Consider the following 27,178-nt stretch of genomic DNA (forward strand, 5'->3'; position numbering starts at 1 on the left):
AAACCCTGGCTTTTGACAGAAAGTGGAAGAATATGGAAGATTTACTGCTGAGTGAAGCAAGCCAGGCTATGAAGGAGAGACATTGTATGTCCTCACTCAATATATACCCAGTGTCTGCACTCTGACTGAAACTGATTGACTAAAGGATATAAAAACACAGTAAATAGATGTAAATACCAGATATAGTGTGTGTGTGAAAGAGTAGAGTCTGAGGAAGGACATTTAGAAGAAAAATTGAGAGGCAAAGCATTAATGGGACAAAGAAATATAGCATTATCTGTTGAAGATACTTTTATAGTTTTATCAACTGGACTAGGGAGAAATGTTCACCTGTTGAAATATTCAGTTTGTAAGCTAAATAATGTGATTGAATGTAAAAGAGAAAAATGAAATAAAAAATGTTAAAAAAAGTTTGTCAAATAATTACATTTGTGTCATTTTGATGGATCTGTTGATTGTCTATTTTAATGTAAATTGAGATCTTTATGGTTCTTCATATATCAAGTATTTTTTGGATTGTATCCTGGTCATTTTGAGTGTTATGTCACTAGACTTTGCATTTTGTTTAAGTCCTATGAAACATGTTGATATTTTAACAGGCAATTGACCTGGTTAGTTTTGGCTGCAATTTCCAACCAACCTCTGTGGGTTGCAATTCCAATTTCAGTTCAGTGTTCAAAACCTTTGCATTGTTATTCAGATCTGTCCCACAAGTGTGTCATTCAGTGACACTGACCTACCTTGTGGTCAGTTCTTAAAGTTTTTGGCATGGGCGTTAGGATTAAGGTAATTAGGATCAGATCCATACATGCACAGCTTAGGGGTGAACCAGGCGTTATTACACAACTTTATGAAGTCACTTTCCTTAGTTCCTCCTCTGCAAACTTCCTGGTACCTTATGGTTCCCTGGGGCTTCTTTTTTCTTTCTTCAGCTAGAAATCAGGATTTTTAGATCCTGCACTACACACTTCTGTGAGTATACTCACATTCAGGGCTAAGCAGTGGCAGGACAGAGAACAACAATAACAGTAGAGCCCTGGGACATTGCCTGTCCTCTTGTGGCACAGTTCTTCCAATTAGAAAGGAATGTGTTGGCCCATGCAGGTTCCTCTGCACCACTGCCACTGAATTGCTAGGGGTCTAGGCCATGAGAGAATGGAAGAGAGGGAGAGAGACTCTCTTTGTTAAGGTGGTATAGTATTTTATTGTGTATATATATACCACATTTTCTTTCTTCTTTCTTTCTTTCTTTCTTTCTTTCTTTCTTTCTTTCTTTCTTTCTTTCCTTCCTTCCTTCCTTCCTTCCTTCCTTCCTTCCTTCCTTCCTTCCTTCCTTCCTTCCTTCCTTCCTTCTTTTTTTAAGGTTTTTGCCATAAGGCGTATGCACTTGCCAGAGAGAGACAGAGAAAGACGGAGAGAGAGAAAGTGAGAAATCATCCCCCCTGGGGGTGGCCACGTCTCAATCCCTTTTTCTCCATTCTCTTCCTGGGAATTTGGGCACACACACATGTGCCAGATGTGATTTTCAAGCCACTCGGTTCGGGATTTGAACCATGGTTGGCCAGCGCTTTAACCACCATGCCACCCGCTACACTTTCTTTATCTACTCATCCATGAATGGAAGCTTAGGTTGCTTCCATGTCTTGGCTATTGCGAATAATGCTGCAATAGCCATGGGAATACAACCTTAGAAAAGAATTAAATTCTGTCATTTGCAACAACATGGGTGGAACTAGAGGACATGATGCTATGTGAAATAAGTCAGCATAGAAAGATAAATATTGTATGATCTCATTTATATGTAGAATCTGAAAAAAATTATCTTGGCCCAGTTGCAGTAGCATAGTGGGTAGTCCAGTGTTCTGTAATCCTGGAAGCCATATGAAATACCAGGGTTCAATTTCCAGGTCTACCTGTACATACTGGGCATGCACATGTGCCCCTGATCCTGGGAAAGGCTGTGGGAGGAGCATAGCTGGAGACCTTATTGAGGGTGCTTGTCTCTCTCTTTCTCTTGTGAAAGAAAGAAGTAAACTAAAAATAAATGAATTAATACATAAATAAATACAAATTTGATCTCAAAGAAACAGAGAAGAAAGGTGGTTACCAGAGACTGGGGAGGGGAAGAGAGATGAGGAAAGAAGAGATACAATCTATTGTATTACATGCTGATCATAGTTAATAATAATGAATTATATATTTTAAAGTTGCTAAAATGGATTCTTAGCATTATCACCACAAAAAATGGTAAGTTGATGAGGTGATGGGTATATTAGTTAGCTTGATTGAATCTTCTTATAATGTATACATAGATAAAAAACGCCACATTGGGCTCGGCCTCGTAGTGCACTGGTTAAGCTCTGTGCATGGGGAGTCAGATCGCACATGACTGATTTGCTTGAAAAACGTGCCAGGTGTGTGTGTGTGTGTGTGTGTGTGTGTGTGTGTATGCCCCAAATCCTGATGGGATGATACATGGAGGAAAAAGGATAGCAGTGTAACCACATCCCATTGGGGATAGCTTTCTCTCTGGTGAGCACAATCTCTCTTTCTGGCAATAAAACACACACACACACACACACACACACACACACACACACACATTGTATCCTATAAATATACATGATTATTATTTGTCAATGGAGAATAAAGAAGAAAAGAAAGAAGACATTTAAAAAAATAAAAACAAGGGACCATCAGATGGAGGGGTGGTTGAGGTGCTGGACTCCCACATGGTCAACCTTTGTTCAAGTCCCAAACCTGGCAGCTTGCTTTCTAACTTTCTCTCTCTCTAGCCAAATTAAAATAATAATAATAATAATAACAATAATAATAATTAAGAGAAAATTAAAAAATTCTAAAACAATAAGATAAAAATAAACAAGCAGAAAAAAATCCCTGTCCTGAGCCAGAACTAAAGAGTTTCTCCTTGAGTTTTCTCTGTTCATGCAGAGGCTTTCTTGAGTTTTGGGCTATGTTCTGTTTAGGCTGGGTGATATTGCAGGGTAAACTCACCATCAATTTGGTGACACTTTGTATTCTGCTTTTTTCCCCCATCTAACTGCTAGTGTTTACTTTTCAGTGTTCCTTTTTTTTTTTTGAGAGATTTTTGCTATAGAGTGCATGTGTTTGCTGGACAGAGAGAAAAGCAGAGAGACAGAAAGTGAGAAATACCTTCCCCATTTGAGGGGAGGGGAATGGCAACACAACAATCCCTTCTCCTCCATTCTCCTCTCGGGATTTTGGTCATATATGCACCCATGCCTAGTGTGAGTTTCAAGCTGCCAGGTTTGAGATTTGAACTGCAATTGGCCATGGGGGATTCCAGCAACACAACCACTATGCCATTTGCTGGCCCTACCTTTTCAGCATTTTTGAACAGTTGCTCCCTGAATTCTCTCTGGATGTTATAGCTGCATTCAGTGGAAAGACAGGATAGAGTATGTTTACACCATCTAGCTTGGAGCTAGAAGTCCTTCATATTTTTTTTTTCCTCGAGATTCAGAAGTTAAACATTTATCAGTATCCTACTGGCTGATTACACCAAGTGTGACTGTAATTAAAGAGACTTCTTATACAATCTTTCCTATTACTCTCAGGCACGCCTGCCATTTTCTATTGGTGTGACTCTGAACAATTAATTACTCTACCACTCTGTTCCTCAGTATCCTCATTTGTAACTTATGAGTAGAATAATAATAGTACATACCTCCATTGCATTGTTGTAAGGATTAGGTGACATAACTCAGTACCTATAACAGTGCCTGACTTGCAGTACATGCTCAATAAATGGAAGCTATATTATTTTAAAAATAAGAAAAAAATACTCTTTATATCTCAGTCTCTTTAGTGAACTGAAAAGTGTGTAGTTAGGCAGAAATAAAACACAAGATGTGACATAGTGGATTAGAGCTTCAGATTTTAGGCAGCTGGCCAATTTCCAGTACAGATACTCACTAGCTACATGACATTGGGCAAATCACTTAACCTTTCTGTGCTAGCAGTAAAATGAGTATAATGATATTGTATACTTCCCAGGGTTATAGGGAGGATTAAAGGAGATAATACATGAAAAGGGTTAAATAAATACTGGATATTATTCATATTATTTCGACTTCACTTAGTAGCTGATATGAGCTAAGCCCTGCATAGCTATTTCATTAATATTTTATAGGTATTAATGCCTATACACACACACACACACACACACACACACACACATTCTCTCTCTCTCATACTCACATACATGCACACAGTCTTGGGGTGTTTTGGAACTCACTGATAGCACTACCTTCTCTTCCTGAGACACTGTCCAGTCACTTAGTCTCTGTAGCATTGCAGGGCCAGGAGCAACTGTCATGATCTACTTTAAACACTTGACCTTACTTACTGGACTATAACAAAGAGAAATTAATGAGGACATAGTTAATCTCCCCCGATTGACTAAGGGTGCTGTCACTTCCTGCTTGTAGTTTGTAGTCCTCAGTTCTCTTTAAGTTAACAGATTGTGACTTTCTGTGAGCAGGGCTGACTGCTCACCCTGGCTCTCCTCAGGAACAGCGTGTGCATTGTTTCTGTGGCAAATGGCTGCTGGAGTTAGAGGTTAAGAGAAGTGGTTTTTCTGAAGCATTTTTGTGGTTTGTCTAACACTCTTTTTCCATAGAGCATACTACCTCTAGTTTTCCTCTTTGGGTATTGTTATATTTTTAGGATTTTTTTCTGTACATTAAAAAAAAAAGTTTATTTACTTATTCCAAGAGAGAGAGAGAGAGAGAGAGAGAGAGAGAGAGAGAGAGAGAGAGGACATCCTGGCAGGGTCGTGACACCACAATTCACCCCAGCTTTAGCCAGTCCAGATTATGGGCACATGATGCCTGGAGTACTCAGGGAGGTCTCTGGACATGAACTGGCAACTTTACCATGTGAGTCTGCCTCACAGAACATCATGTTTTACTGCTGCACCACCATCCAGCCCAGTACAGTCTTTTTGATTAAAGAAGTTCTCAGGAGATGAGTGGGAGAGGCTCAGAAAAAAAGCATTTAATAGACACAGGAATGAATATAGATGGGACAAAGTTGCTGTGGAACAGCATACCACAACAGAGTGAGAAAAAAGGGATGTTGCCAGTATATCTCGAGAGAGAAAAAGAAAGAGATAGAAAGAAAAGAGCAAAAACTGAAGGGACATATCATGGTATTGTGTTCTTTGTTGAAAGCAATGACTATGGTAATATCCCTGATTTGATTATCACACACTACATGCATACTTTGAAAGTCCATATTGTACCCCACAAAGATGTATAACAATTCGATGTAAACAAGAAGTTATTTAAAATAAAATTTAAAATAATAAGACCAACAAAATAAAGTTTTCTCAAAGAAGAAAAACAGTAATAAGAAAGATCACATTCTAAAGCTTTGATGAAAGGTAGCTATACTATTTGATATTCAAAGCAGTGGGAGTAATGCTCTTAAAATGATTTGACACTGTTCTGTGGGCTTCCAGCTTCTGCTCCCTTTAGGGAGACAGCATGGTTTAGCAAATAGAGCTCTGGGCTGGCACAAAAAATGATGTCACATATCTGCCCCTCCCTTTCTTGAAGTTATAGGGCAAGTCACACCACTGCTCTGGGCCTCAGTTTCTGTCATTCGAATACACCAAGGTAAGGGGCCACAGCAGCAGAGATGAGCTAAAGCTTCCAATGGAGCAGACGGATACCAGTAACTACAGATGAAAAGCTCAGCAACCAACCGGCAAGAGTACATGATGCCTGCTGGGCCCCTGCTGGGGAAACAAGGGATTTAAGGAGCTGATTTCTAGCCAGTTGCCTTTGCTCTTCCTCCCTTGGGCTGGTGGAAGTGCTGGAAACATGAGTTCTCTGTGATACACAGAAGTTTGAGCCAAATGATTACTGAGGCCTCCAAAATTTGGGGATTATCATGAGAAGGACTGGGGTAAAGCAGGTGCAGGAATATTGCTGAAGCTGCTGCTGTTAGGCTTGGAGGCCCCAGGCAGGAGAAACAAAAATCGAGTCATTTAATCTAGCAGTTTTTGTTTCCTTATTTCTGAAATGGAGTTAAGAATACTGCCTTGATTTACTGTTCAGGTGTTTGTCAGGAGTGAATGGAATAGCTGCTGTAGTAGCACTCCCGAGCAGAAAGACAAGCCATATCAAGGTCCCATTTGGGAAAATTGGTTCCTTCCCTGGTCTTCCCACTCTGGGCACCAGAATCTTAATTGCATTTGCCAGGTGGAGTCCGTGCAGTTCAGCTAACAGTACTTGAACACAATAAAAAGACTTGGCTGAAAATGACTCAATGTAGGTGAGGATTATATACAATCTAGTGTAATTTCAGATGAAGTATAATTACCTGCATCAAACCACAGATCTTATATTGCCAGGTTCTAATGTTAGTTTACAATTTCCTCTTGACTAAGGAATTGGGGAAGATCCTTAGCTTTTGTGGTTAAGAAACTGTTACCTTCTGGTATATTCTGAATGTCTAGCCTTTTTCTCCATGTCTGAGTTCTATAGAGCCTCTTCTGCATGTCTTACACTGTTTCTGTCTCATGCCAACCTGCACAAAAATGAGTGGGGTTTTTGTTGTTCTTTTGGGTACTAAGACACTCATTAATACATATGGGAAATTCACAGTCGTTCAGCAAACATTCATTGTGTTGGCAATGTGCCACATACAAGCTGGAGAGTTGGATACATAAGATTTTTTGAAAAGAATTATTTTATTTCACTTTATTTATTATGATTTGTTTTAATTTGACCAGAGAAAGACAGAGATAGAGACACAGAGACAGATAGAAAGACAGAGAGAAAGTAAGAAAGCAAACTGCCAGGTCTGAGACTCAAACTTCAGTAAGCCATATGGGAGTCCAGTGTCTTTAACCACCACACCACCTGCTGGTTCCCAGAGATTTTTCTTTTTAAAGTTTCTATCCTTTAGGAACTTAGAGTTTAGTAGAGGAGTCAATTAAAGTAATGAGATATGTACTCTGGTCATTTTGTGGAGGGTACTAGGAGAGCCTAACATAGTTCGGGGTATAGATGAGGCTGGTGCCAGGAAGGTTGCCATCTGAGCTGAGAGTCTAAGGAGAGTTGAAGGAGTAGTTGGAATTTCCCTAGAGAAGGTGACTGGGAGAGAAATTTTCCAGGCAGAAGAAGCATCATGTGCCAAGGCATTGGAGACCCTAGCATCTATAGGGAGCTGCAATAACTTGGTTGGTTCAAGAATAAGGACTAAAGGATGGTAAGTATGATGGGAGATGAGACTGGAGGAACAAGCAGGACCTTGGACATAATGCTGGTGAACAACTGGAAATAGTGATGAGTTTTAAGTAGCAAATAAAATGATCAGTTTTTGTGGGGTTTTATTTACTTATTTTTAATTAAAAATAATTTTTAGACAGGATTTCACTGTATTACAATCCTTCTGCCTCAGTCTCCCAAGTAGCTCGGACCGTAGGTGCATGCCACCATGTGACGCTTTTAGGGTGGGCTTGGAATTGGACCTGGGCCTCCCATGTTACTTCAACCGTCATAGTAGCAGTGTCGATCAGTGCATGCTACCATGGCTGTACAGGTTTGTGTTTCTGAGATGAAGCTAGCTCTTTCTCTTTGAGAAAGAGCACAGTGTATCACACACATGAAATGTGGCAGAAACCCAGTTTCCATCCAGGAGATGGCATGGCGATTGGCTATAACATAGTAGTAGTAGGGATGGAGATTCAAACTTGGTCCAACAGTGGTCTCAAGGCAGAATTAACTAAGTGCTGCAGTGACCAAGGCATGTAAGGACTGAGAAAGGGCTCTAAGTTTGTCTCAAAGGAAATTACTGGTGCCAGGACTAAGGGTATGGATAACAGGAAGTGATGATGGCAGTGTTTTCATATGCAGAGTCCAAGAGAGCTACGAAAAGGTGCAATATACTGAGGTCGAGGCCATGACAGTTAATTTCTTATGTTGATTTGCTAGTATTAGAGAGCATAAACTGGTGTTTCTGCTTTATTTGGCCTATAAAACATTGCAAACATGTTGAGTCAACAATAAAAATCCTGGAGGGGCCAGTTCTGTAGCACAATTGTTAATTAAGTACTACACAGAAGAAGTCACATCCCACATGGCCACCTATGATTCAAGTCCTGGCGGCTTGAAAAACATACCTTGCATGCCTAGAATCCGAGTGGATGGAGTATTGGAGGAAAAAAGACTGCTATGACAGGCCCCATTGAGCGAGCCTCTCTCTCGTGTGCATGCATGTACCCTCTGACACTGAGAGAGAGAGAAAAAGTTCTGTCCTAAAAACAAAATCAAACAAACAAACAAACAAAACTCAGGAGCTATTATATTGTAATAATCCAAATTTCTGGTTGGTTTCTCTTGCAAAACCAGATGCTCTGACAACACTGGGCCTGCATTAGTTCATATTGGTCAGTGGCAGCTGCATAGCTGCTCTGCCTCCTGTAGATATGGTGCTTACTTTGCAACCCACGACAGACCTACCCTGCCCATCCTGTATGCATATGCACTCACATTCAGCTCTTACATTCTTACTTCACCTGTCTGGCCACTGTGGGCTGTGGGTTTGTAATCCCCAGGTTAGCTCAGGCCTAGCTGCCTTTTCTAGGCAGCTGGATTGCTCATACAGGATGGTCTTTCTCTTCAGTGAGGAGGCTAGGTCGTCAAGCTGAGAATAAAGGAAATGAAGGACAGATCAGGTTTCAGGAAGGGTGACTGCACTTTCAAATGCCGTCTTCATAATAAACATCCTGGACGTGCCCTGTAGTGCTGTGGTTAAGCGCGGTGCAGAGGGAGCAGGCTCTCGGGGTCTCATGTAGTTGACTATGGTTTGCAGCCAGACCCTGTCGGGGGATTCTCTATTTCTATAGTACACATACATATGCCATTTGGGGAGAAAAAAAGATAACAAATATACTAGGTTTTAAAAAACTTCTTTAAATATGGAACCTTCTCAAAGGCCTTTCATAAAATATTCCTTCTTGTTCCGTATTATGACTGTTGTTTACATGGACTTCCTTCCCACTCATCTTGCGAACCTATTGTGGTAGAACAGTGCCTTTTCTTTGACTGTGGGTCTGAAATAATAGGAGGTGTTGAACACATCTATATATTTGTTGAAAGGGGGAAAAATTAGGGGTATGGAATAAGACTACCCCTCAGGGTTGTTGTGGGACCAGAGGAGAAAATGTACATCAGCATGCATGGCACAGAGCATAGCAGATAATGGACACTTAAATCAGTTTTTTTCTTCCTGCCTATGAAAGGGCTTAAAGAGCAGACAGACAGTAAAGCTGGTTGCGTTCCTTCCCTTTCCCCGTCTCTGATGTCGACATTCCTGAGAAATTCACTTTTGACCATGGTAACAGGGCTTTACATGCAGCCCCTCTCACTTAGCAGGGCACATGATTATGCATTCAGTCCACTGATGGTGTATTACACACACACAGTGCCTGAACTAGGCACTGCTGAGATACCAGAGGTGAGATCCATTCCCTGCCTCTTTCTTTTTGCCTGGTAGGGGAGATTAGGCACTCATTCAAGGAACTCTATATATGAAAAAGCAAACTATTCTTTGTGTCACAAGAGAGGACAGGCAAAATGCCCTAGCTATACCACAGAGGAGGGAAGAGTCTCAAATAGTTGAGGAAATCAGGGAAGGCATTCTGGAGTAGGTGATAACAGAGGGAATAAGAAAGGATAGAATTTCAGCACATGGAGAAAGTCTGTGGAGGCAGTTCTCTACCTGCACAAATTTTTTTTGTTGGAATTATGCCTAATTGTCAAAGGTTTTCTGAAAATCTAAGCAAGTAGATACACTGCTTCTTTCTTTACCAGTGCTCTAATTACTCTCTTAAAGAACTCTATAGACGCATGATGAGAAAGCAACTAAAAACCTCAAAGTATGACACGTAACTAGGTCATGCCACCAGACTTATTTTAAATATTGAACTGGTATAATTTCTTTGCTTATAACTGACCATTTGGCAAATGCTTATTGAGCATCTATTGTGTGGCAGCCATCGGCACTATTACAAGATATTGTGGCATATTAGAATGAATGCAATATGGGCTGTGGCCTCAAAGAGCCTCTAATCTATTGAGACAGGTATGAAAACCATCTAATGTGCTAACTAGTTTAATGGGGTCTGATCAGAGTGTTGTAAGTGTGCAGAGGAGGGAGTGAAGAACTGTATCTGGAGGACTATATTTGTATCTTGAAGGAAGATATCACAAAGAAGGTGACCTTTTTAGTTGGTCTTGAAGAATAAATAGGATTTCTCAAGTCAAAGAAGGGAGAAGAGAATGAATTATTATTAATCAGATCTAGGAGCTTTGCACTTAGCCCTCAGTGAAACCTTGTGGTCCGGGTATTCCGATTTCCATTTTTTTTTCTTGAGAGGATTTTGCTAAAGGGGCGTGTGCTCGCCAGAAAGATAGAGAGAGACAGAGAGACAGAAAGCGAGAAATCCCCCCCCAGGGGGGATGGCCACGCCGCAATCCCTTCTCCTCCATTCTCCTCTTGGGATCTTGGGCATGCATGCACATGCACCGGCGTGAGTTTAAGCCACCAAGGCCAGGACTCAAACAGCGATCGACTACATGGGAGTCCAGCGACATAGTCATTATGCCAACTGCTAGTCCCTTACTATTTCCATTTTGCCGATGAGGAAATTGAATCTGAGATAGAATAAATGACTCACCTTAGGTCACACAGCTAGTCAATGTCAGAGTTAGGCCTTGAATTAAGAGCTTTCTGGCTCCACTATGTCAAGATACCTTCATGAAGAAGGAGCTGGGGCCAGTGGAAATGTGGAAAGTTATTCCAGGCAGAAGAAAAAGTTTTGCTTGAGATCGACAGGATTTGGATCATCAGGGTCTTACTTCAGCTATGACCATGACTGCCTAACTTTGGAACACTTTAAGGATGATAATCTCCTCTTAGACCTGCTGTTGAAATCAAGGTTGTTTGGTGTCCGCTTATATTAGCTGTAACATTCAGTTCAACAAGCATTTATTGACTGAATTGGTTGCAACACAAGGGATTTGGGCTATTTGACCATCTTCAAAATCATCTGTACAGTGATAGATTGGAACGATTTTCAGAAGATTCACTTCGGCTCTTCAGGTAGCTAGTGTCATCAGATTGATTATGCCATTTCCCAGTCCTTACAGAGACATAGCCTTGAAAGTAAACGCCGAAGGGACTTATTTTTCAAGAGGTATCTCTTTTGAAAGTACAAAATGTTATAAATTTAATAACATCTTAAATTCTTTCCTGAAAAAGAGATGGTACAGATAAATAGATATGCAAATAGATAAAATGATAGGAAAAAACACATATCTATATTTATAAACTCACACAAACTAATATATACATACAAGAGTAATTCACTAATCAGAATTTGTACAATGGCTTTACTGATAAAAATGACCCCATAGCAAAGCCTGCTATAGTAGCTCCCTTTTCCTCATTTAAAAAATTTTGTTTTTTCTTTTTCTGAGAGAGAGAGAGAGAGAGAGAGAGAGAGAAATTCCCAACAGAGTCCTAATGCCATGATCCATCCCCAGCCTCAGCCAGACCTAGATCATGGGACACATGGACCTGGCATGTTCAGGAGGTCTCCAGATGCAAACTTGGAACCTTCTCATGTAGATCACCCTTACAGAGCTTTGCGTTACTGCTGTGTTACCATTCAGCCCCCTTCTTTCACCTTTTAACAAAGAGATACGCCTTCCTTTTCTCTTTCAAGGAAATGAAATGTTTAGCTTAAGGACTGAAGAGTTTCTCAGTGAAAAGAAAAATATGTTACTCTGAGGATTTTGCTGATGAAAACACACCAAATGGTAGGAGGCAGTAACCTCAGTGCCACAGGTAGTGGTATAATACCCTAGACCCACACAGTTGAAGAACTTCCTTACATGCTTCTGGTTCAATGCTTTGGAGTGGTGCTTGTGTGCACACACATGCACTCCCAAATTGCCAAGCCTTCTCAGTTCTTATCTAAAATAATGTTTAACTATATCCCTTCCTTTCTGTTTGATTAGCTGTCATCCTAGCCCAAAGCATCAACATAGTACACGTATGCTATTATAATGGCTTTTTAAACATTTCAGTTTCTAGGCCTGCAGATGGAGTGGTGGTTAAGGGTGCTGGACTCCCACATGGCCAACTGCCATTCGAGTCCCAGACCTGGTGGCTAGATTTCTCACTTCCTCTCTGTCTCTCTCTTTCTCTTTCTCTCACTCTATCCCTCTGTGGTAAAATTAAAATAAATAGATAGATAGATAAAGTGAAAGAAAATAATTCTTTAAAAAACAAGCAAAAATGGCTATTTCTGATTTTTGTTGTTTCTAGCTGTTTTAAAATCCATCCCTGTATAGCTTTTCAAAACTATAGAAAAATGGTAGGGCCAGCAAATGTTATAGTGGTTAAGGCTGCTGGATCCCACATAGTCAACTGTGTGGTTTGAGACCCAGATCTGGAGGCTTGAAAACCAAACTGAGCGTAGGACCATCAGACAGCATAGTGACTACGTCACTGGAATTCCACATGGCCAAGTACATTTTGAGTCCCAGACCCGGCAGCTTGAAACTCATGCTGGGCATGTGTGTGTTAGTTCCCCAAATCCTGAGAGGAGAATGGAAGAGAAGGGATTGTGATGTGGCCATCATCTCTGGGGGGTAATTTCTCTCTGTCTCTCTGGTGAGCACACGTGCCCTATAGCAAAAATCTCTCTAAAACAAACAGGCAAAAACCACACACTGAACATGTGTGCATGTGTGCCCAAAATCACAAGAGGAGAATGGAAGAGAATGGATTGCAGTGTGGTCAACCCCCCTTGGTGTATGGGGGGGTTCATCTCTCTCTCCCTCCCAACCAACTCCCTAGCAAGCACACATACACTATAGCAAACAAAAAAGAAAAGAAACTTCCATTGCCAACATTTCTGGGTATTCTTTTTCAGTTAGAAGATTTTGAAACTCAATAAGTTACACATATATTTACCTAAGTGTTCTTGCAATTGTTCTTATTTTATCATTTAAATTTGTTTGTACTGTGTCTCAGATTTACTTTTGAAACAGGAGTATGTTAGAGAGTTGAAGTTAATTTTATTCCAGATGGGTAGCCAATTGTGACAGACTCTTTTTATTAAATAAACTGCCTCTATCCTACTGAATTGAATTACCACCTTTCTCATGTATCAAAGCTCCATGTATACTGATCTCTATTTCTGCAATTTGTTTTATTCCACTGAACTGTTTATTCCTGTGTCGATATTATGCTATTTTGATTACAATGGCTTCATAACCCAGGCTTAAGATGGGGCTTTGTTTTGATAATCCCATTGTAAGTCGAAAATGTTGCAGTAAGCTAACTCTGTAGCACAGTGGTTCATAACTGTAGAGGGAGCTAGATCCTGCATGGTGACTGAGTTTGAATCCCAGCCTTGATAACATGCTGGATATGCACTCTTGTGCCCAGGATGTTGACAGTATAAATGATTGTAGGAAGAAGGATTGCAGCATGGCCAGGCTCCATTGAGAGTTGTTGTTGTTGTTGTTGTTGTTGTTTTCCTCTCTCTCTTGTGTACATGTTCTTTATCATGAATAAAGAGGGAAAAAAGGAAAATGTAGGTAAAAAGTGTATTTAATATACCTAACCTATAGAACATAACTTAGCATAGTCTAACTTAAATGTGCTTAGAACACATATTAACCTACAGTTGAGCAAAATTATCTAACGCAAAGTCTATTTTATAATAATAAAATGTCAAATATCTCATGTAATTTATTGGATACTGAATCAAAAGTAAAAATTAACATAGTTCTATGGGTACTCAAAGTAAGGTGTCTACTGAATATAAATCACATGTGCACCATTTTAAAGTTAAAATTGTAAGTTGAGCTATAGGGCACTTAGTCAGGGACTGTCTGCATATTTTAATCTGGTGTGGCAGATATCATTTACTGTTTTTCTTTTTGATAATTTTATTTGCTATCCTTTGACATTTATTCCTCCATCTAAACATGAAGATAATTTTTAATTTAATTTTTTGCTAGCGTGTATGTGTGCTAACCAGAGAGAGACAGAGAAACAGAGAGAGAGGGAGAGAAGAAAGCGCCCACATTCCATTTTCTTTCATTTCTCCCTCCTTTCAGGATTTTGGGCATGCATGTACATGTGCCTGACATTTTTCTCAAGTCATTGGATCTGGGACTCAAACTTTTTAGTTGACCATGCAAGATCTGGCTGCTTTAATGACTATGCCATGGAATTGGACCAAGATCTTTTACTCTGTTATAAAACAATGCAATACAAAAAAATGACAGGGTTTGAATTAGCATTGCATTACCTTTACATATTCATTTTGAGAGAATTAACAATTTCAGCACAGTTAAGCTTTTTAATCCAAAAATATGGTTTGTGTTTTTATATATTCAGTAAAAGTAACTTTAACAGGGTTTACAGCATAGCCAATGTTTTAAGCCAAGAGTCAGAAAAAGAGATGTAGTTGTTGAAAAATGTGGAGGCCAGAATCATCATTATTTATTGCCATTCTGATTTCCTTCTGTACACTATAAGAGAATGAACTGAAAGTCAATCAGTACTAATGAAAGATTTTAGAAACATAGTAAATGCAAGATAAATATAAGTAACCCTGGGTCTCACAATCCAAATAGTCTCTAGAATGTCATGAAGTAATTAAACCCAAATTTCACTATCTGAATCAAAAACCTGCTCCAATGGGCCCGTATGGTGTACCATTAACAAAAAAATACCACTAGGTTTATGTTATTTTTATAAAACTCATTTGTAACAATTGCATATCTTTAACATTTATTTACATTAAAATATGTGGTGGCTGTATCTTAGAATGAAAATCATTGCCTGTGATACTGTACAGTATCAATCCGTATCACATGCAAACATGTCCACTAATGAGGTCACTAAGGTTAAATAGTTAGGTAATTACTGTTTTAAATCCTTTCTATTATGCTGAAATCCTTGGTGGATGGTTACATAGACATCTAATAGTATTTTAGTGATAGTTAAGAAAACTGAAATTTTTCAAAGGGTAGGAACATTTTTTTTCCACCTAACACAATTGACTAGCAGTTGGCAACCTTCCTGCACCATGGACCACTCTCCTAGGAGAAAATCTCTCCATAGGGACCAGCAGGTGGCGTGGTGGCTAAAGGTATTGGACTCTCACATGGGCAACTGCAGTTCGACTCCTAGACTTGGTGGCTCTCTGTGTCTCTCAAAGTTGAAAAATAATGAAAATAATTAAACAATTCTTAAAAAAGAAAGAAAGAAAGGAAGAAAGAACGTCCCTCCATAGACTGGGGTGTGGTAAGGTTGGTTCCAGGATGACTCAAGAGCCCCACATCCACTGTGCACCCCATATCCACCAATACCACATTTCAATATACAGTGAAACAATCACAGAACCATAGGGTTTTCATTCCCATTAAAATCCAATACCACCACTGACAGGAGGTGGAGCCTCATGTGAACACGGTATAAGACCCCGGATGTATTTGTGTCTTTCCACAATGTTAGACTTTATTGTACTGCATACAATTTAGCATAGCAAAGCAGTCAGGTCAAGGGATGAAACAACTCATGCTAGCCAATAACCCTGAGCAGTCTGTGGAGGCAAAGAGCCAGTTGTGGGTCCACAGATGTCCCAAGCTTCCACTGTAGAAGGGAGGGAGCCAGTCTTATCTGTTCCTGGAGGTCTCACAAAGTGTATAAGGAGAGGCACTGAGGCTGGGACAGATATAGCAAGTCTCAGGCACAGTCTCATATACTAAGGTCTGCAAGTCTCTCAGAATGGCTGGGAGCTATGTGCTCTGTTCATGGTGCCGGGAGTGAATGGAAGAGTGGCATTGGAGAGGGCTCCTTTTCACTCCAAGGTGGGCAGAGTCTCTTAGATTAGCACCTATGTCTAAAATTAGTGCATGGAAAATCTGTCCCTGCCTGCTTGGGTCAATCAGCATGTCTGAAGTTATCAGGCCTGGGTGTTTCTGTTATGTCCTTTCAGTTTGGCTGGCAAAGGGAGGAATGGGGGTGTACATGTCACATTTTTTACTGCTTACTACAGTCTTGTCATTACAGAATTCATTTTGTGTAACAATACTCTCTACACCAGGTGGCAATGTGAGAAATGGGGAGTGGCTGGAAACAGATGAAGCCTTGCTTTGTCACCTGCCACTCCCTCCTCCCCCACTTGGCCACTGTTGAGGACTTGGACCTCAACAGGCCACAGACTGGTACTGGTGCATGGCCCAGGGTTGGAGACCCCTGTAATAGACTGTAGGCTTCTACTTTTAGAAAATTTGTAAGCCATCATGTTCTTAGGTACTGAATATGCATGATGTTTGATGCGTATACTCCCAAATCAGTAGATTTCGTCTGCTGTACCCAAATCAGTTTGGAATATAATGGAAAAATACATTCACAATGGCCAGTGATTTAGGGGGAGCCATAATAGTGCTTGACTCTACAACCAGTGAGTGGTAGGAAGTCTGTAAGTTTATGATGGCTTCCTATAGTACCAGTTTCCTGATATTCATGCCCTTAGTAATCTCTCACCCTAGTATGGAGACTCAAACTGGTAGCTTCTAATGAGTTTAGAATTTCCTAAGTCATGGGATGTAACATTAGAGATTAGATTATAAAATGATTGTGATTTTTTTCTTGCCTCTTTCTCTCTCTTTGAACACTGACTGTGGGGGAAGACAGCTGCCATCTTTGGAGTACTCCTATGGAGAAGTTCTTGTGGCAAGGAATTGATGCCTCCAGCCAAAGATCATCTAGGTCTTCCCAGCTATGAGTGAGCTTGGCGGGAGATTGCCTTGAGGGAAATGTTGCACTGGCTGACACTTTGATTGCAGCCTTGTGAGAGAACTGAGCCACGTGCATTTAGCTAAGCCACAGCTAGACTCCTGATCCACGTAAATTATGAGATAATAAATATTTGTCACTTTAAGTCACTAAGTTTGGGAGTAATTCATCATGAAGCAATAGATAACTAATATGCTACCAGAATGTAAAGCACGTGAAGGAGACACCTAGAATATCAAGTTTCCCACTCTATCTAAGAGTAGCACTTAGCACAGTGCATAGTGCAAAGTACACTTTTGATAAGTATTTGTTGAATGAATGAATGAAAGGATGATGAAAAGGCCAAGAGAACAGTCCTTTTCCTAACTGTTGCCTTTTGTCGTCTGAGCCCCCAAACAGTTCATTGTATGTATAAAATCTCTTCTGAAAAGACTTGCAATTTACTTCTGAACCACTCCTCTTATCTCAAGACCTAAAATGAATCCGGAGAACAGTTGGGGACTAACATTCCATCCCTCTTCCTTTTTCTCCCGAAGTATCCAGATCTACAGAAATGCAGCTCGGCTTCCAAAGAGGGTATTTTTAACTTTATGTTCCCCAAAGGAGGGAAATGAATTTTTATCTCCATTTCAGAAGGAGGTCTTTGTTTAACATCTGCTTAGAGGGTCCCTTTGGGTGTTTTTTTTTCTCAGAGCAAAGGAGGAGTCTCCTTTAAAGGAACATTGGCAACTCTACCACTTACTATAAAGAAATAGCTTGCGGGGAACCAGCAGTTAGTGTAATGGCTATGTCACTGGACTCCCATGTAGTCAACTGCGGTTCACATCCCGGACCCGGTGGCTTAGAACTCACGCTGGGCGAGTGTGCGTGCGTGCCCAAGATCCCGAGAGGAGAATGGAGGAGAAGGGATTGCGGCGTGACCATCCCCCCTGGGGGGTGATTTCTAGCTTTTTGTCTCTCTGTCTCTCTCTGTCTGTCTAGCGAGCGCACGCGCCCTATAGCAAAAATCTCTCAAAAAAAAAAAAATAGCTTGCCACTTGGAAAGAACTTTTTCTTGTTGCTTTTCTTTTTCCTCACCTTCTATCCACCAAGTTTTAAAAAATATCTTAAGGGTTTGGATTCCCACATGTACCTCCTTGGCACACTATAGCCCATAGACTCTCCATTCTACTGATCAACTATCCTGACTAATTTTCCCCCTGAATTTGTACAATTACATCATAAAGGTTTTGTTTTGCTTTTAAATCTCTCTGAGGAAAGGTGCTTTGACAATGCCAAATATAATAAAAAGGGATGTTGAAAATGGAAGCTGGGCCCATCTGTCGTTACACAATTGGAAGGATGTTGCAAGGCATAATTCTTTGAGACCTCGAGAGTCTTGGTTTAGTTCCTGGCCCTACCTAAACAGGCTGAGAGTGGTCGCATGTGTCTGTAGTCCTAGCTGACTGGGAGGCTGGGGTAGCAGGATAGTGACAGTGAGATACTGTCGATAATCTCCCTCTCTCTCTCTCTCTCCACCCCTGTCCCTGTCCCTCCTATACTCTTCCTCATTAAAAAAAGAAAAATAAAGGAGGCTAGTTCCTTTTACCAGATCTGGCCATTACCACCTGGAAAATACTATTTAATATTCAAGGGGTTACATTTTCTCCCAATTATGAAAATGAAGTTCAAATAAAACAATCCAATGAATTGTTTACTCAGTATTCTTTATTGGTCTTCTTTGTGAATAGCAAAATGACATGAATAATTCCAACCCATTTTATTTGTTAGCTTCATGGTATCATAGCTTAAACTTGATTTTATCCAAACAAGGTACTTCTCTGTTCTAACTTCATACAGATGCAAGCATGTGTTTTCCAAGATAAATGTTGGAGATATAAGCATTTCAGGTTGGTTTACATCAAAATTCATAACTTAATTCAACAGATTTTGATAGAGTCTACTAGTCTACATATTTCCTGTCATAAAGGACTTTATAATCTACTAAGAACTATAAGAAATGTAACAATAATATCTCTTATCAAATTCACAGTAGTACCAAACACCCTTTCCTCAGATTACCTCCTTTAGTCCTCATAGGAACCTATTAAATAGTACAATTATTATCTGAATTTTACAGATAAGGAGCAAAGATATACATGTGGGAGAAAGTAAAGTCAAGTATGGTAGCAGCAAGTGATAAGTCAGGCTAGGACTTCTGGTGGTTGAAAATATGTAGGGTAAGAGAAGACTGGAGAAGGAGGTTTGGACTACATTTTGGAGGTCCCTGAAATCCAAGCTTGAAAAACACACTCTGTGTGTGTGTGTGTGTGTGTGTGTGTGTGTGTGTGTGTGTGTCCAAAATCTTAACAGGATGGGGAAATGAAGGAGAAGGGATCACTCTCCATAGATGAAGGTGCTTTATCTTTCTCTCTCTATTTGTCTCTGTTTGGCAAGTTTATGTGCCCCCTTGCAATTAAAAAAACAGAGAGAGAGAAAAAATAACAAAATCTTGCATTTCCAGAATGCTTTTTCTGGGTGTTAAAGCATTAAAAGAGGTTTTGTTTGTTTGTTTGTTTGTTTGTTTTTTGTTTTGGCTATGGGGCACATATGATTGCCAGAGGGAGACAGAGATAGAGAGACAGGGAAAGTGAGAAATCACCCCCTAGGGAGGATGGCCATGCCTCAATTTCTTCTCCTCTTTTCTCCCCTTGGGATTTTGGGTATGCACATACAGGCGGCCTGTGTTTTTTTCAAGTCACTGGGTCTCAGACTCAAACTGTACAGCCAACTGTATGGTATCCAACTACTTTTTTTTGAGAGAGATTTTTTGCTGTTGGGCACATGTGCTTGCCAGAGAGACAGAGATAGATACAGAGACAGAAAGTGATAAATCACCCCCAAGGAGAATGGCCATGCTGCAATACCTTCTCCTACATTTTCCTCTTGGGATTTTGGGTCTGCATGCACATGCACTGGCATGAGTTTTAAGTTTCCAGGTCTGTGGTTCACTACATGGGAGTTCAGGGACGTAACCATTATACCATCTGCTGATTCCATGGTTCTTACCTACCATGCCACCTGGCTGGCTCCCAAAATTTTTTAAATAAAAATTTTAAAAAAAAGCAGAAGAGGGGCCATTAGGTGGCGTGGTGGTTAAGGCACTGTGCTCCCACATGGTTGCCATGGTTCAAATCCTGGACCAGGAGGCTTGAAAATCATGTTGGGTGCATGTGTGCATGTCCAAAATCCCAGGAGGAGAATGGAGGAGAAGGGATTGTGGCATGGCCACCCCCCTGGGGGTGATTTATCACTTTCCCTCTTACTGTCTCTCTCTCTGTGTCCAGTCAGTGCACATGCCCTATGGAGAAAACCTAAATACATACATACATGCATACATACATACATTGCTTAACTTAAAAAAATGCAGTGGAAATTTGGACATAGACAATGGGAAGACTTGTGTGAAGACACAGGAAGAAGATGGCCATCTATAAGCCAAGGAGAGAGGCCTGGAACAGATTTTTCTTTCACAGCCCTCAGAGATAACCAACTTTACCAACATCTTTGTTTCTGACTTCTAGCTTCTAGAACTATGAGACAATATATTTCTGTTTTTTAAGCCACCATTTGCAGTGCTTTGTTATGGTAGCCTTAGCAAAACTAATACAACTGCGTATTAGAGTGCAAATTCTTTAAATAGTTTGTGTGCTCTTGAGCCAGAAAGAGAGAGAGAAAGAGGGAGGGAGGGAGAGAGGGAGAGAGAGAGAGAGAGAGAGAGAGAGAGAACCCTTCAATGGGGCGTGGTCAAGCTGAAATTCTGTTTTCTCCCTTTCTCCCTCCTGTAAGGATTTGCTACATGCATGTATATGTGCCTGACATGTTTCTCAAGTCACTAGGCTTGGCTTCCCCCTCCCCCTCCAGGGCATGTGCACTCACCAGAGATACAGAGAGAGACAGTGAGTGAGAAACTGAGAAATCACCATCCAGAGGGAATGGCTACATTGCAATCCCTTGTATTCTCCTCCTGGGATTTAGGGGCCTCAGGCACACATGCCCATTGTGATTTTCAAGCTGCCAGGTCCGGTTAAACCCTGGTTGGGCATGTGGGAATCCAGCGCCTTAACCACTTAACCCTTAACCACCGCTGACCCCTAGGCCAAGATTCTGACTGTGGTCAGTCATGTGGAATCCAGGTGCATATGCATAGCACTTAACCATTAGGCTACTGGGCCAACCCCCAAATTTCCTTCTTATAAAAAAAAAAAAAACTAGTCATATTGGATTAGGACCCACTCTAATAATCTCATTTTAACTTGGCTAACTCTGTAAAGACCCTATCTCCAAGTATAAGGTCACATTCTAAGGTACTTGGGGTTAGGACTTCAGCATATAAATTTTAAGGGGGACACAAAACAATAGTCAGTCAGATGGTTCACTGGTTTTATGGAGTCTGCTTTATTTTAAGGAAACTGTTGTTTAAAATCAGATTTTTAAATTAGATACATAAAATCAAGTGATGGAAATCATATGAAATAAAGAGGATAATAAATCTCATAGGCATTGATGTGGTGAGAAGAAAAAGAAACCTTTTCTGTATCAACTACTGACATTTTTGCATCAAAAAGGGGGGGGATACATTCATGCTCAGGGAGACCCATAACTCTTCATTTAAGAAAACGTCTTGATGGCATATTTGATTTTGAATGGTGAACTCCACATTCCTCACTTCAACCCTGGGCATTGTTAGAAAGGGGAGAATAAAATAGAGAAAGAATTAAATTCTTAGAGTGTCAGACAATGGTACAGTGGTGAAACACACCACTCCAGTTCATGTCTGGAGACCTCCCTGAGTACACTGGGCATGTGTATTCATCGTATGGTCTGGCTGAGGCTGGGAGTGGATGGCAGTGTCAGGACTCTGTTGCGGGTGCTGTCGCTCTCTCTCTGTGTTTCTTTGGAAATAAAACCTAACAAAAGAGAAAATGAGGATTGTATGTTGATGAAGGAAGAAGGGAGATGAAAATAATGAAAGAGGGGACAAGAGGAGGGAAGGGAAAGACATACTAATACATGACAGGAAACAGAAGGAGAAAAGTTGGACAATGTGACATTCAGCGTGATAGGAGTGGACAGGAATTTATAATATTCCTTTATACATACATACTATATATTATATAGAACATTTTAAGTTTACTGTATTGTGAGTGATGTGATTCCTTCCTTTTTTCACATTTTATTGATTCACAAAAGATCTTAATCTAAATACTATCAATAGCAACTGCAGCTAATATATACGTATGTGTGAACACATGTTTGACTTTAGGCCTAAGACTCAGTGAGTAGAATGGACATACTATGAAGTAGCACCTAGCTTAGGCTATATAGCTTACTGCAGTCATTAAATAGGTATTTTTATTATTTTTATGTATTTTTTAATTTCAAGAAAAGCAGTTTTAGCTTTAATAAAAACAGTTTTAGCTTTAAGAAATCAAAATTTAAAAATGTTAAGAAAAATTTGCTTAAGAGTTAAAGCCTGGAAAAAGGTTAGGATTCTGTTCAAACACTAGGTAGATACTAAAAATAAAATAATAATAATAATAATAATAAACAAATTGCTGAACCTATCAACAGCTCAGAAGAATACAAAAATTCTTAAATCTGGAATACAAAACATAAAAGAAAATCAGTGATGTTTAAGCAAAAGTCATACAATTTTGTTTCACCAGTTCAGTCTCATGTAATTAATTTCTCTTCTATTGAATTTGCAGTGTTTCTGTGGTCTGATCTTTCCATTTAAATTCTGGAAGTTAACATTCAATGTTATTATTGATCTTTCTGAATTTGTCTCTGCCATTAAGTTGGTCACTTTCTTGGTTGTTTTTTTGTACTGTTATTTGTGTGTGTCTGTCTTTAGTTTTCCTTGTATAGGACTCCCTTCAGAACTTCTTGGAGAGCTGGCGTGGTGTTGGTAAATTCTTTGAGGTTTTGTTTATCTGAGAATGTTTTTGTCTTTTCTCCCCATATGAAGGATAACCTTGCTGGGTATAGTATTCTTGGTTGAAATTGTTTTTTACTTAACACTTTGAATATATTTTCCCATTCTTTCCTTGCTTGCATTGTTTCCAATGAGAGGTCTGATGTTAGCCTTATGGGATATCCTTCATAAGTAACTTGACTTTCTCTTGCCAGTTTTAGTATCTTTTCTTTGTGTTTTTGGTCTATCTGGCTATGATGTGCCCTGGAGAAGATTTTCTTAGGTTGATTATATTTGGGGTCCTTTGTGTTTCTTGAGTCTGGACATTTGAATGCCTCTCTAGGTTTGGAAAGTTTTCTTTCAGGATTTCATAGAATAGATTACATCCCTTCCTTTCAAAAGGCTTCTATATGTAATACCCTTTTGAGAGTAGTGTTTAGGAGAATTAATGGACAAAGAGCTGTGTTTAGGTCTGTATGAGACAGAAAAAAGAATGACTATAATAAGCAGATATTACCAAGATCAAAAGCTTAGTGGAGGCCTAGCAGTATGGTGCAGTGCTGGAAGCCACATGGTTGACTGTGGGTTCAAATCTCAGGTTGACCGGAAAGCAGTGCATGTCCAAGATACTGATGAGCTGGAGGGCTGAGACAAGGGGATTGTGGTGAGATGAAACCCTGTAGAGGGTGCTTCTTTCTCTCTCTAGGGCATGTGCACATGCTCTGTATCATGGCTAAAAATAAACTTAAAAAAAGAGAGAACTTGGCAGAAACAAGGAATTGAAGTCTCAAAGTTCTAGATTTAGGCCAAGTGAGGGCCACTACTTACTAGCAGTGTGGCCTTAAAGAAGTCAGTAAAACCTTTGAAGCCTCACTTTTTCATCTTGAAAGTGGGTGTAAGAATGGAACCTATCTCATAAAGTTACTGTGAGGATTAAATGAGATAGTGGTTGTAAAGTGTTTAGACTAAGGACAGACACAATTAGGTGCACAATAAATATTGGCTGTGGGAAAGAACAAGGGACTTTCTGCAGTACTTGGAGTGGGGGCTCAAATATATTTTAAAATAACTGTTGAAGGGGAGAATGAGCACAGGAAGAGGGAGGTCTTGAGAACACCCAGGTTGGAAACATCTGGGTTGTGCTGCGGGTGAGGAGAGGATAAGGATAAATCTGTAGGAGTTTAGTACGCATAGGAATACTGAAGTGAACAAAGTTCCTGGATGATAATCAAGGAAAAATATTCCTCTTAATTAATTCAATCAATGATGACTGCTCCCCATCTCACTGTTGCTCTTTTCTTTCTGTCTCAGTTTGGCTCTGTTTTTAGCAACTGTGTTGCTGGACAAGTGCCTGCCTCCACACTCATTTATCTTTTCTTATGACATATTGCAAGAATGCAGAAAAGCATAGAGAAAAGAATAAACACCTAGGCTCCCACCACCCACTTCTGTCATCTTAATATTTCAGCTTTGCTTTCTTTACTTATTTTTATTTATTTATTTTTAAGAAATGAAACATTTCACATACAATTGAAGCCCCCTGGATATTTCTCTCCAATCCCATTATCTCTCCTCCCTTCCAGTCCATGAAAAGCTCTCCTTGCCAAACAATTCTGTGGAATACAACATGAGTTACACTCCCTGGAATTGTTGGACAGCAGGCCAGGGTTCTGAATTAGTTGTTTATCCTTTTCATGTATGTTTTAGTACTTTCAATACCTTAGAATGTATCCATAAACAGTATTGTCTTACATGTTTTTAAACTTTTCTAATGGTACCACCCTTTTTCTTTTCTTTTCTTTTTTTTTTTTTTTTAAATAACTTGTTTTTAAAAAAGTGATCATTACTATTTTATAGAGTTAATCCATGCAGATACTTGGAGCTTTATTTATTTATTTCACTAGTGTAAAACTTAATTCTATGGAATGATATGCCACAGTTTATCTTCTTTCCTATTGATGGACATTTTTTTTTCTTTCTGTTTACTATTGCTGCAATGAACATTTTTGTACATTGCACATCGTTTAAGAGTTTCTCTAAGAACATACCAGAACGGAATTGTGCATCTTCAACTCTATCAGATACTGACAAATTGCTCTCTGAAGCAAATGTACTAATTTAAAATAATTGCCCTAGTGCATAAGTTAATATTGTTTCACATCCTCATCAACAATCAGTATTGTCAGATTTTTTTTTGAGAGGTTTTTCACTATAGGGTGTGTGCACTCGCCAGACAGACAGAGAGAGACAGAGAGACAGAAAGCAAGAAATCACCCCCCAGAGGGGATGGCCACACCGCAATCCCTTCTCCTCCATTCTCCTCTTGGGATCTTGGGCACGCACGCACACGCACCCGGCATGGGTTTTAAGCCACCGGGTCCAGGACGTGAACCGCGGTCGACTACGTGGGAGTCCAGCGACATAGCCATTATGCTAATTGCTGGTCCCTGTATTGTCAGATTTTATGATATTTCCCAATCTAATGATTAGGAAATACCTTTCCATTTTAATTTAATTATTCTGTTTTAAAAATCTTGTTATTTTAATAATTATTGGCTAGGTTAAGTCTACTTTCATAAATTATTAATAATATGTATTTGCTCTTCTGTGAATCATCTATTTATATCCTTTTAAGCTTAAATGAGGTAATCTGTGTGAAGCAATTAGAACAGCAACTGATACAAAATATGTAATACATGTTAGCTATTACTATTTGCCCATTTTCCTACTGGATTGCTATTGATTTATAGGAGTGCTTATGTATTTTTATATAAATCTTTTGTTATGCAGGTGGCAAATATTTTCTACCGATTTGTAGTTTGTATTTTTATTTTTTTGTATGCATACATTTTGGAATTCAGTGAGTCAAATATATCAATATTTTGCTAAATGTTTTTGTACATTTTTTTAAATCCTTTTAAATCCTTACCCTGAAGGTCAGTCCTATAGCTTAGTTGTTAAGGGAGTTGAATCTCATGTGGCTTGACTGAGTGGTTCAAATCCCAACCCCAGAGACTTGAAAAGCATACTGGATGCCTGGATGCCTGTGTGTGTGTGTGTGTGTGTGTGTGTGTGTGTGTGTGTGTACACGTGCTTGCCCCAAATCCTGACAGGATGGAGAAATGGAGAAGGGATTGTGGTGTGATCACACCCTGTTGGGGGTCCTTTTTCCCACTTTCTTTCTCTCTGTCTCTCCATCTCTCTCTGGTGAGCACATTTACCCTCTGACAAATTAAAAATAATCCTTACCATGAAGTTACAGGGTCTTCAGTTAAATTTTTTTGTTTTATTTTCACATTTAGGTTTAATTTTGCTTTTGTTTTCTCTAAAGAATAACTGGCTATTTAGTATTCACTAAATAGTTCCTCCATTGATATGTCATGCCACTTTTATTATGCATCATATCTGTGTGAGTCTGTTTTGTGAGTTCTCTATTTGATTACATTGAGCTATTTGTCCCTGAATCTTTACAATACTGTTATGATTATTCTAGTTTTGTAATAAAACCTGTAAAGGAAGTTGCTTCTGTTTTGTTTTTCTTTATGTATGTCTTCACTATTCTTGGCTCTTTCTTTGCTCTTTCTTTCTCTACTCATGGTATAGAACCTGCACATATGTATGTGAGAGAGAGAGAAAGAGATGAACACCCTCCACAGGGTCTGGTTGCATTGTGGTCTTCTTCCTTTTGTTCTCCAGTTCATCAGATATTGTGCCCTCTTGTATGCCTGGTGTGTTTCAGGCAAACTGGACCAGAGATTCAAATAGTGGTCACTATGTTGGTTCTGGCTTCCTTGAGCAGCACATTACTACTAGACAACAGAGCTGGCCTGGCTCTTTGCTCTTTCATGTGAATTTTAAAATGAGTTTATAAAAATCCCACAAAAAAAATCTTGGTGGGATTGTGATTAGAATTGGACTGACTATACTTACCTGGCAGGGGAGATACCATGATCACGAAGGTGGTTTTCCCAGGGCGAGGCTTATCCATTGCACTCTGGATGTGCTGACCCCTGTGATTTCCCCAAATGTGGGAAACTCCACTGCATAATTTGTGGTAGTGGGTGACTGCGTTTGCGCTCTCCCCTAAATAAAAAAAGAAAAAAAAAGAATTGGACTGACTTCAAGGATTAATTTGTGAGTATTGATATCTTTATGACATTGAGCCTGCCCATTGAAGGACATGATATAGTTTTCTTTGTTTAAGTTCTTTTGTTTTTCATTAAAGTTTTATTATTACCTAACAAAAGTATTGCACATATTTTGTTAGATATATTTCAGGGTACCTTATAATTTTGTTGCTATTTTTAAAAGACTATCTTCTTTTTAATTCATATA

At 39.6% G+C, this 27,178-nt stretch overlaps 1 non-coding gene and 1 pseudogene across 1 annotated transcript; one reads left to right on the plus strand and one right to left on the minus strand.

Moving 5' to 3' along the window:
- The window catches only part of LOC102476894 (mediator of RNA polymerase II transcription subunit 7-like), a 109,350-nt pseudogene that overhangs the window by 44,775 nt on the left and 37,397 nt on the right, over positions 1-27,178 (minus strand).
- On the plus strand, positions 26,766-26,929 carry LOC114006103 (U1 spliceosomal RNA). The gene has a single exon (XR_003547866.1). It is a non-coding gene; the product is annotated as a U1 spliceosomal RNA (small nuclear RNA).

This window comes from Tupaia chinensis, unplaced genomic scaffold (genome assembly GCF_000334495.1).
Source record: "Tupaia chinensis unplaced genomic scaffold, TupChi_1.0 Scaffold145659_1, whole genome shotgun sequence".
Taxonomy (NCBI): domain Eukaryota; kingdom Metazoa; phylum Chordata; class Mammalia; order Scandentia; family Tupaiidae; genus Tupaia; species Tupaia belangeri.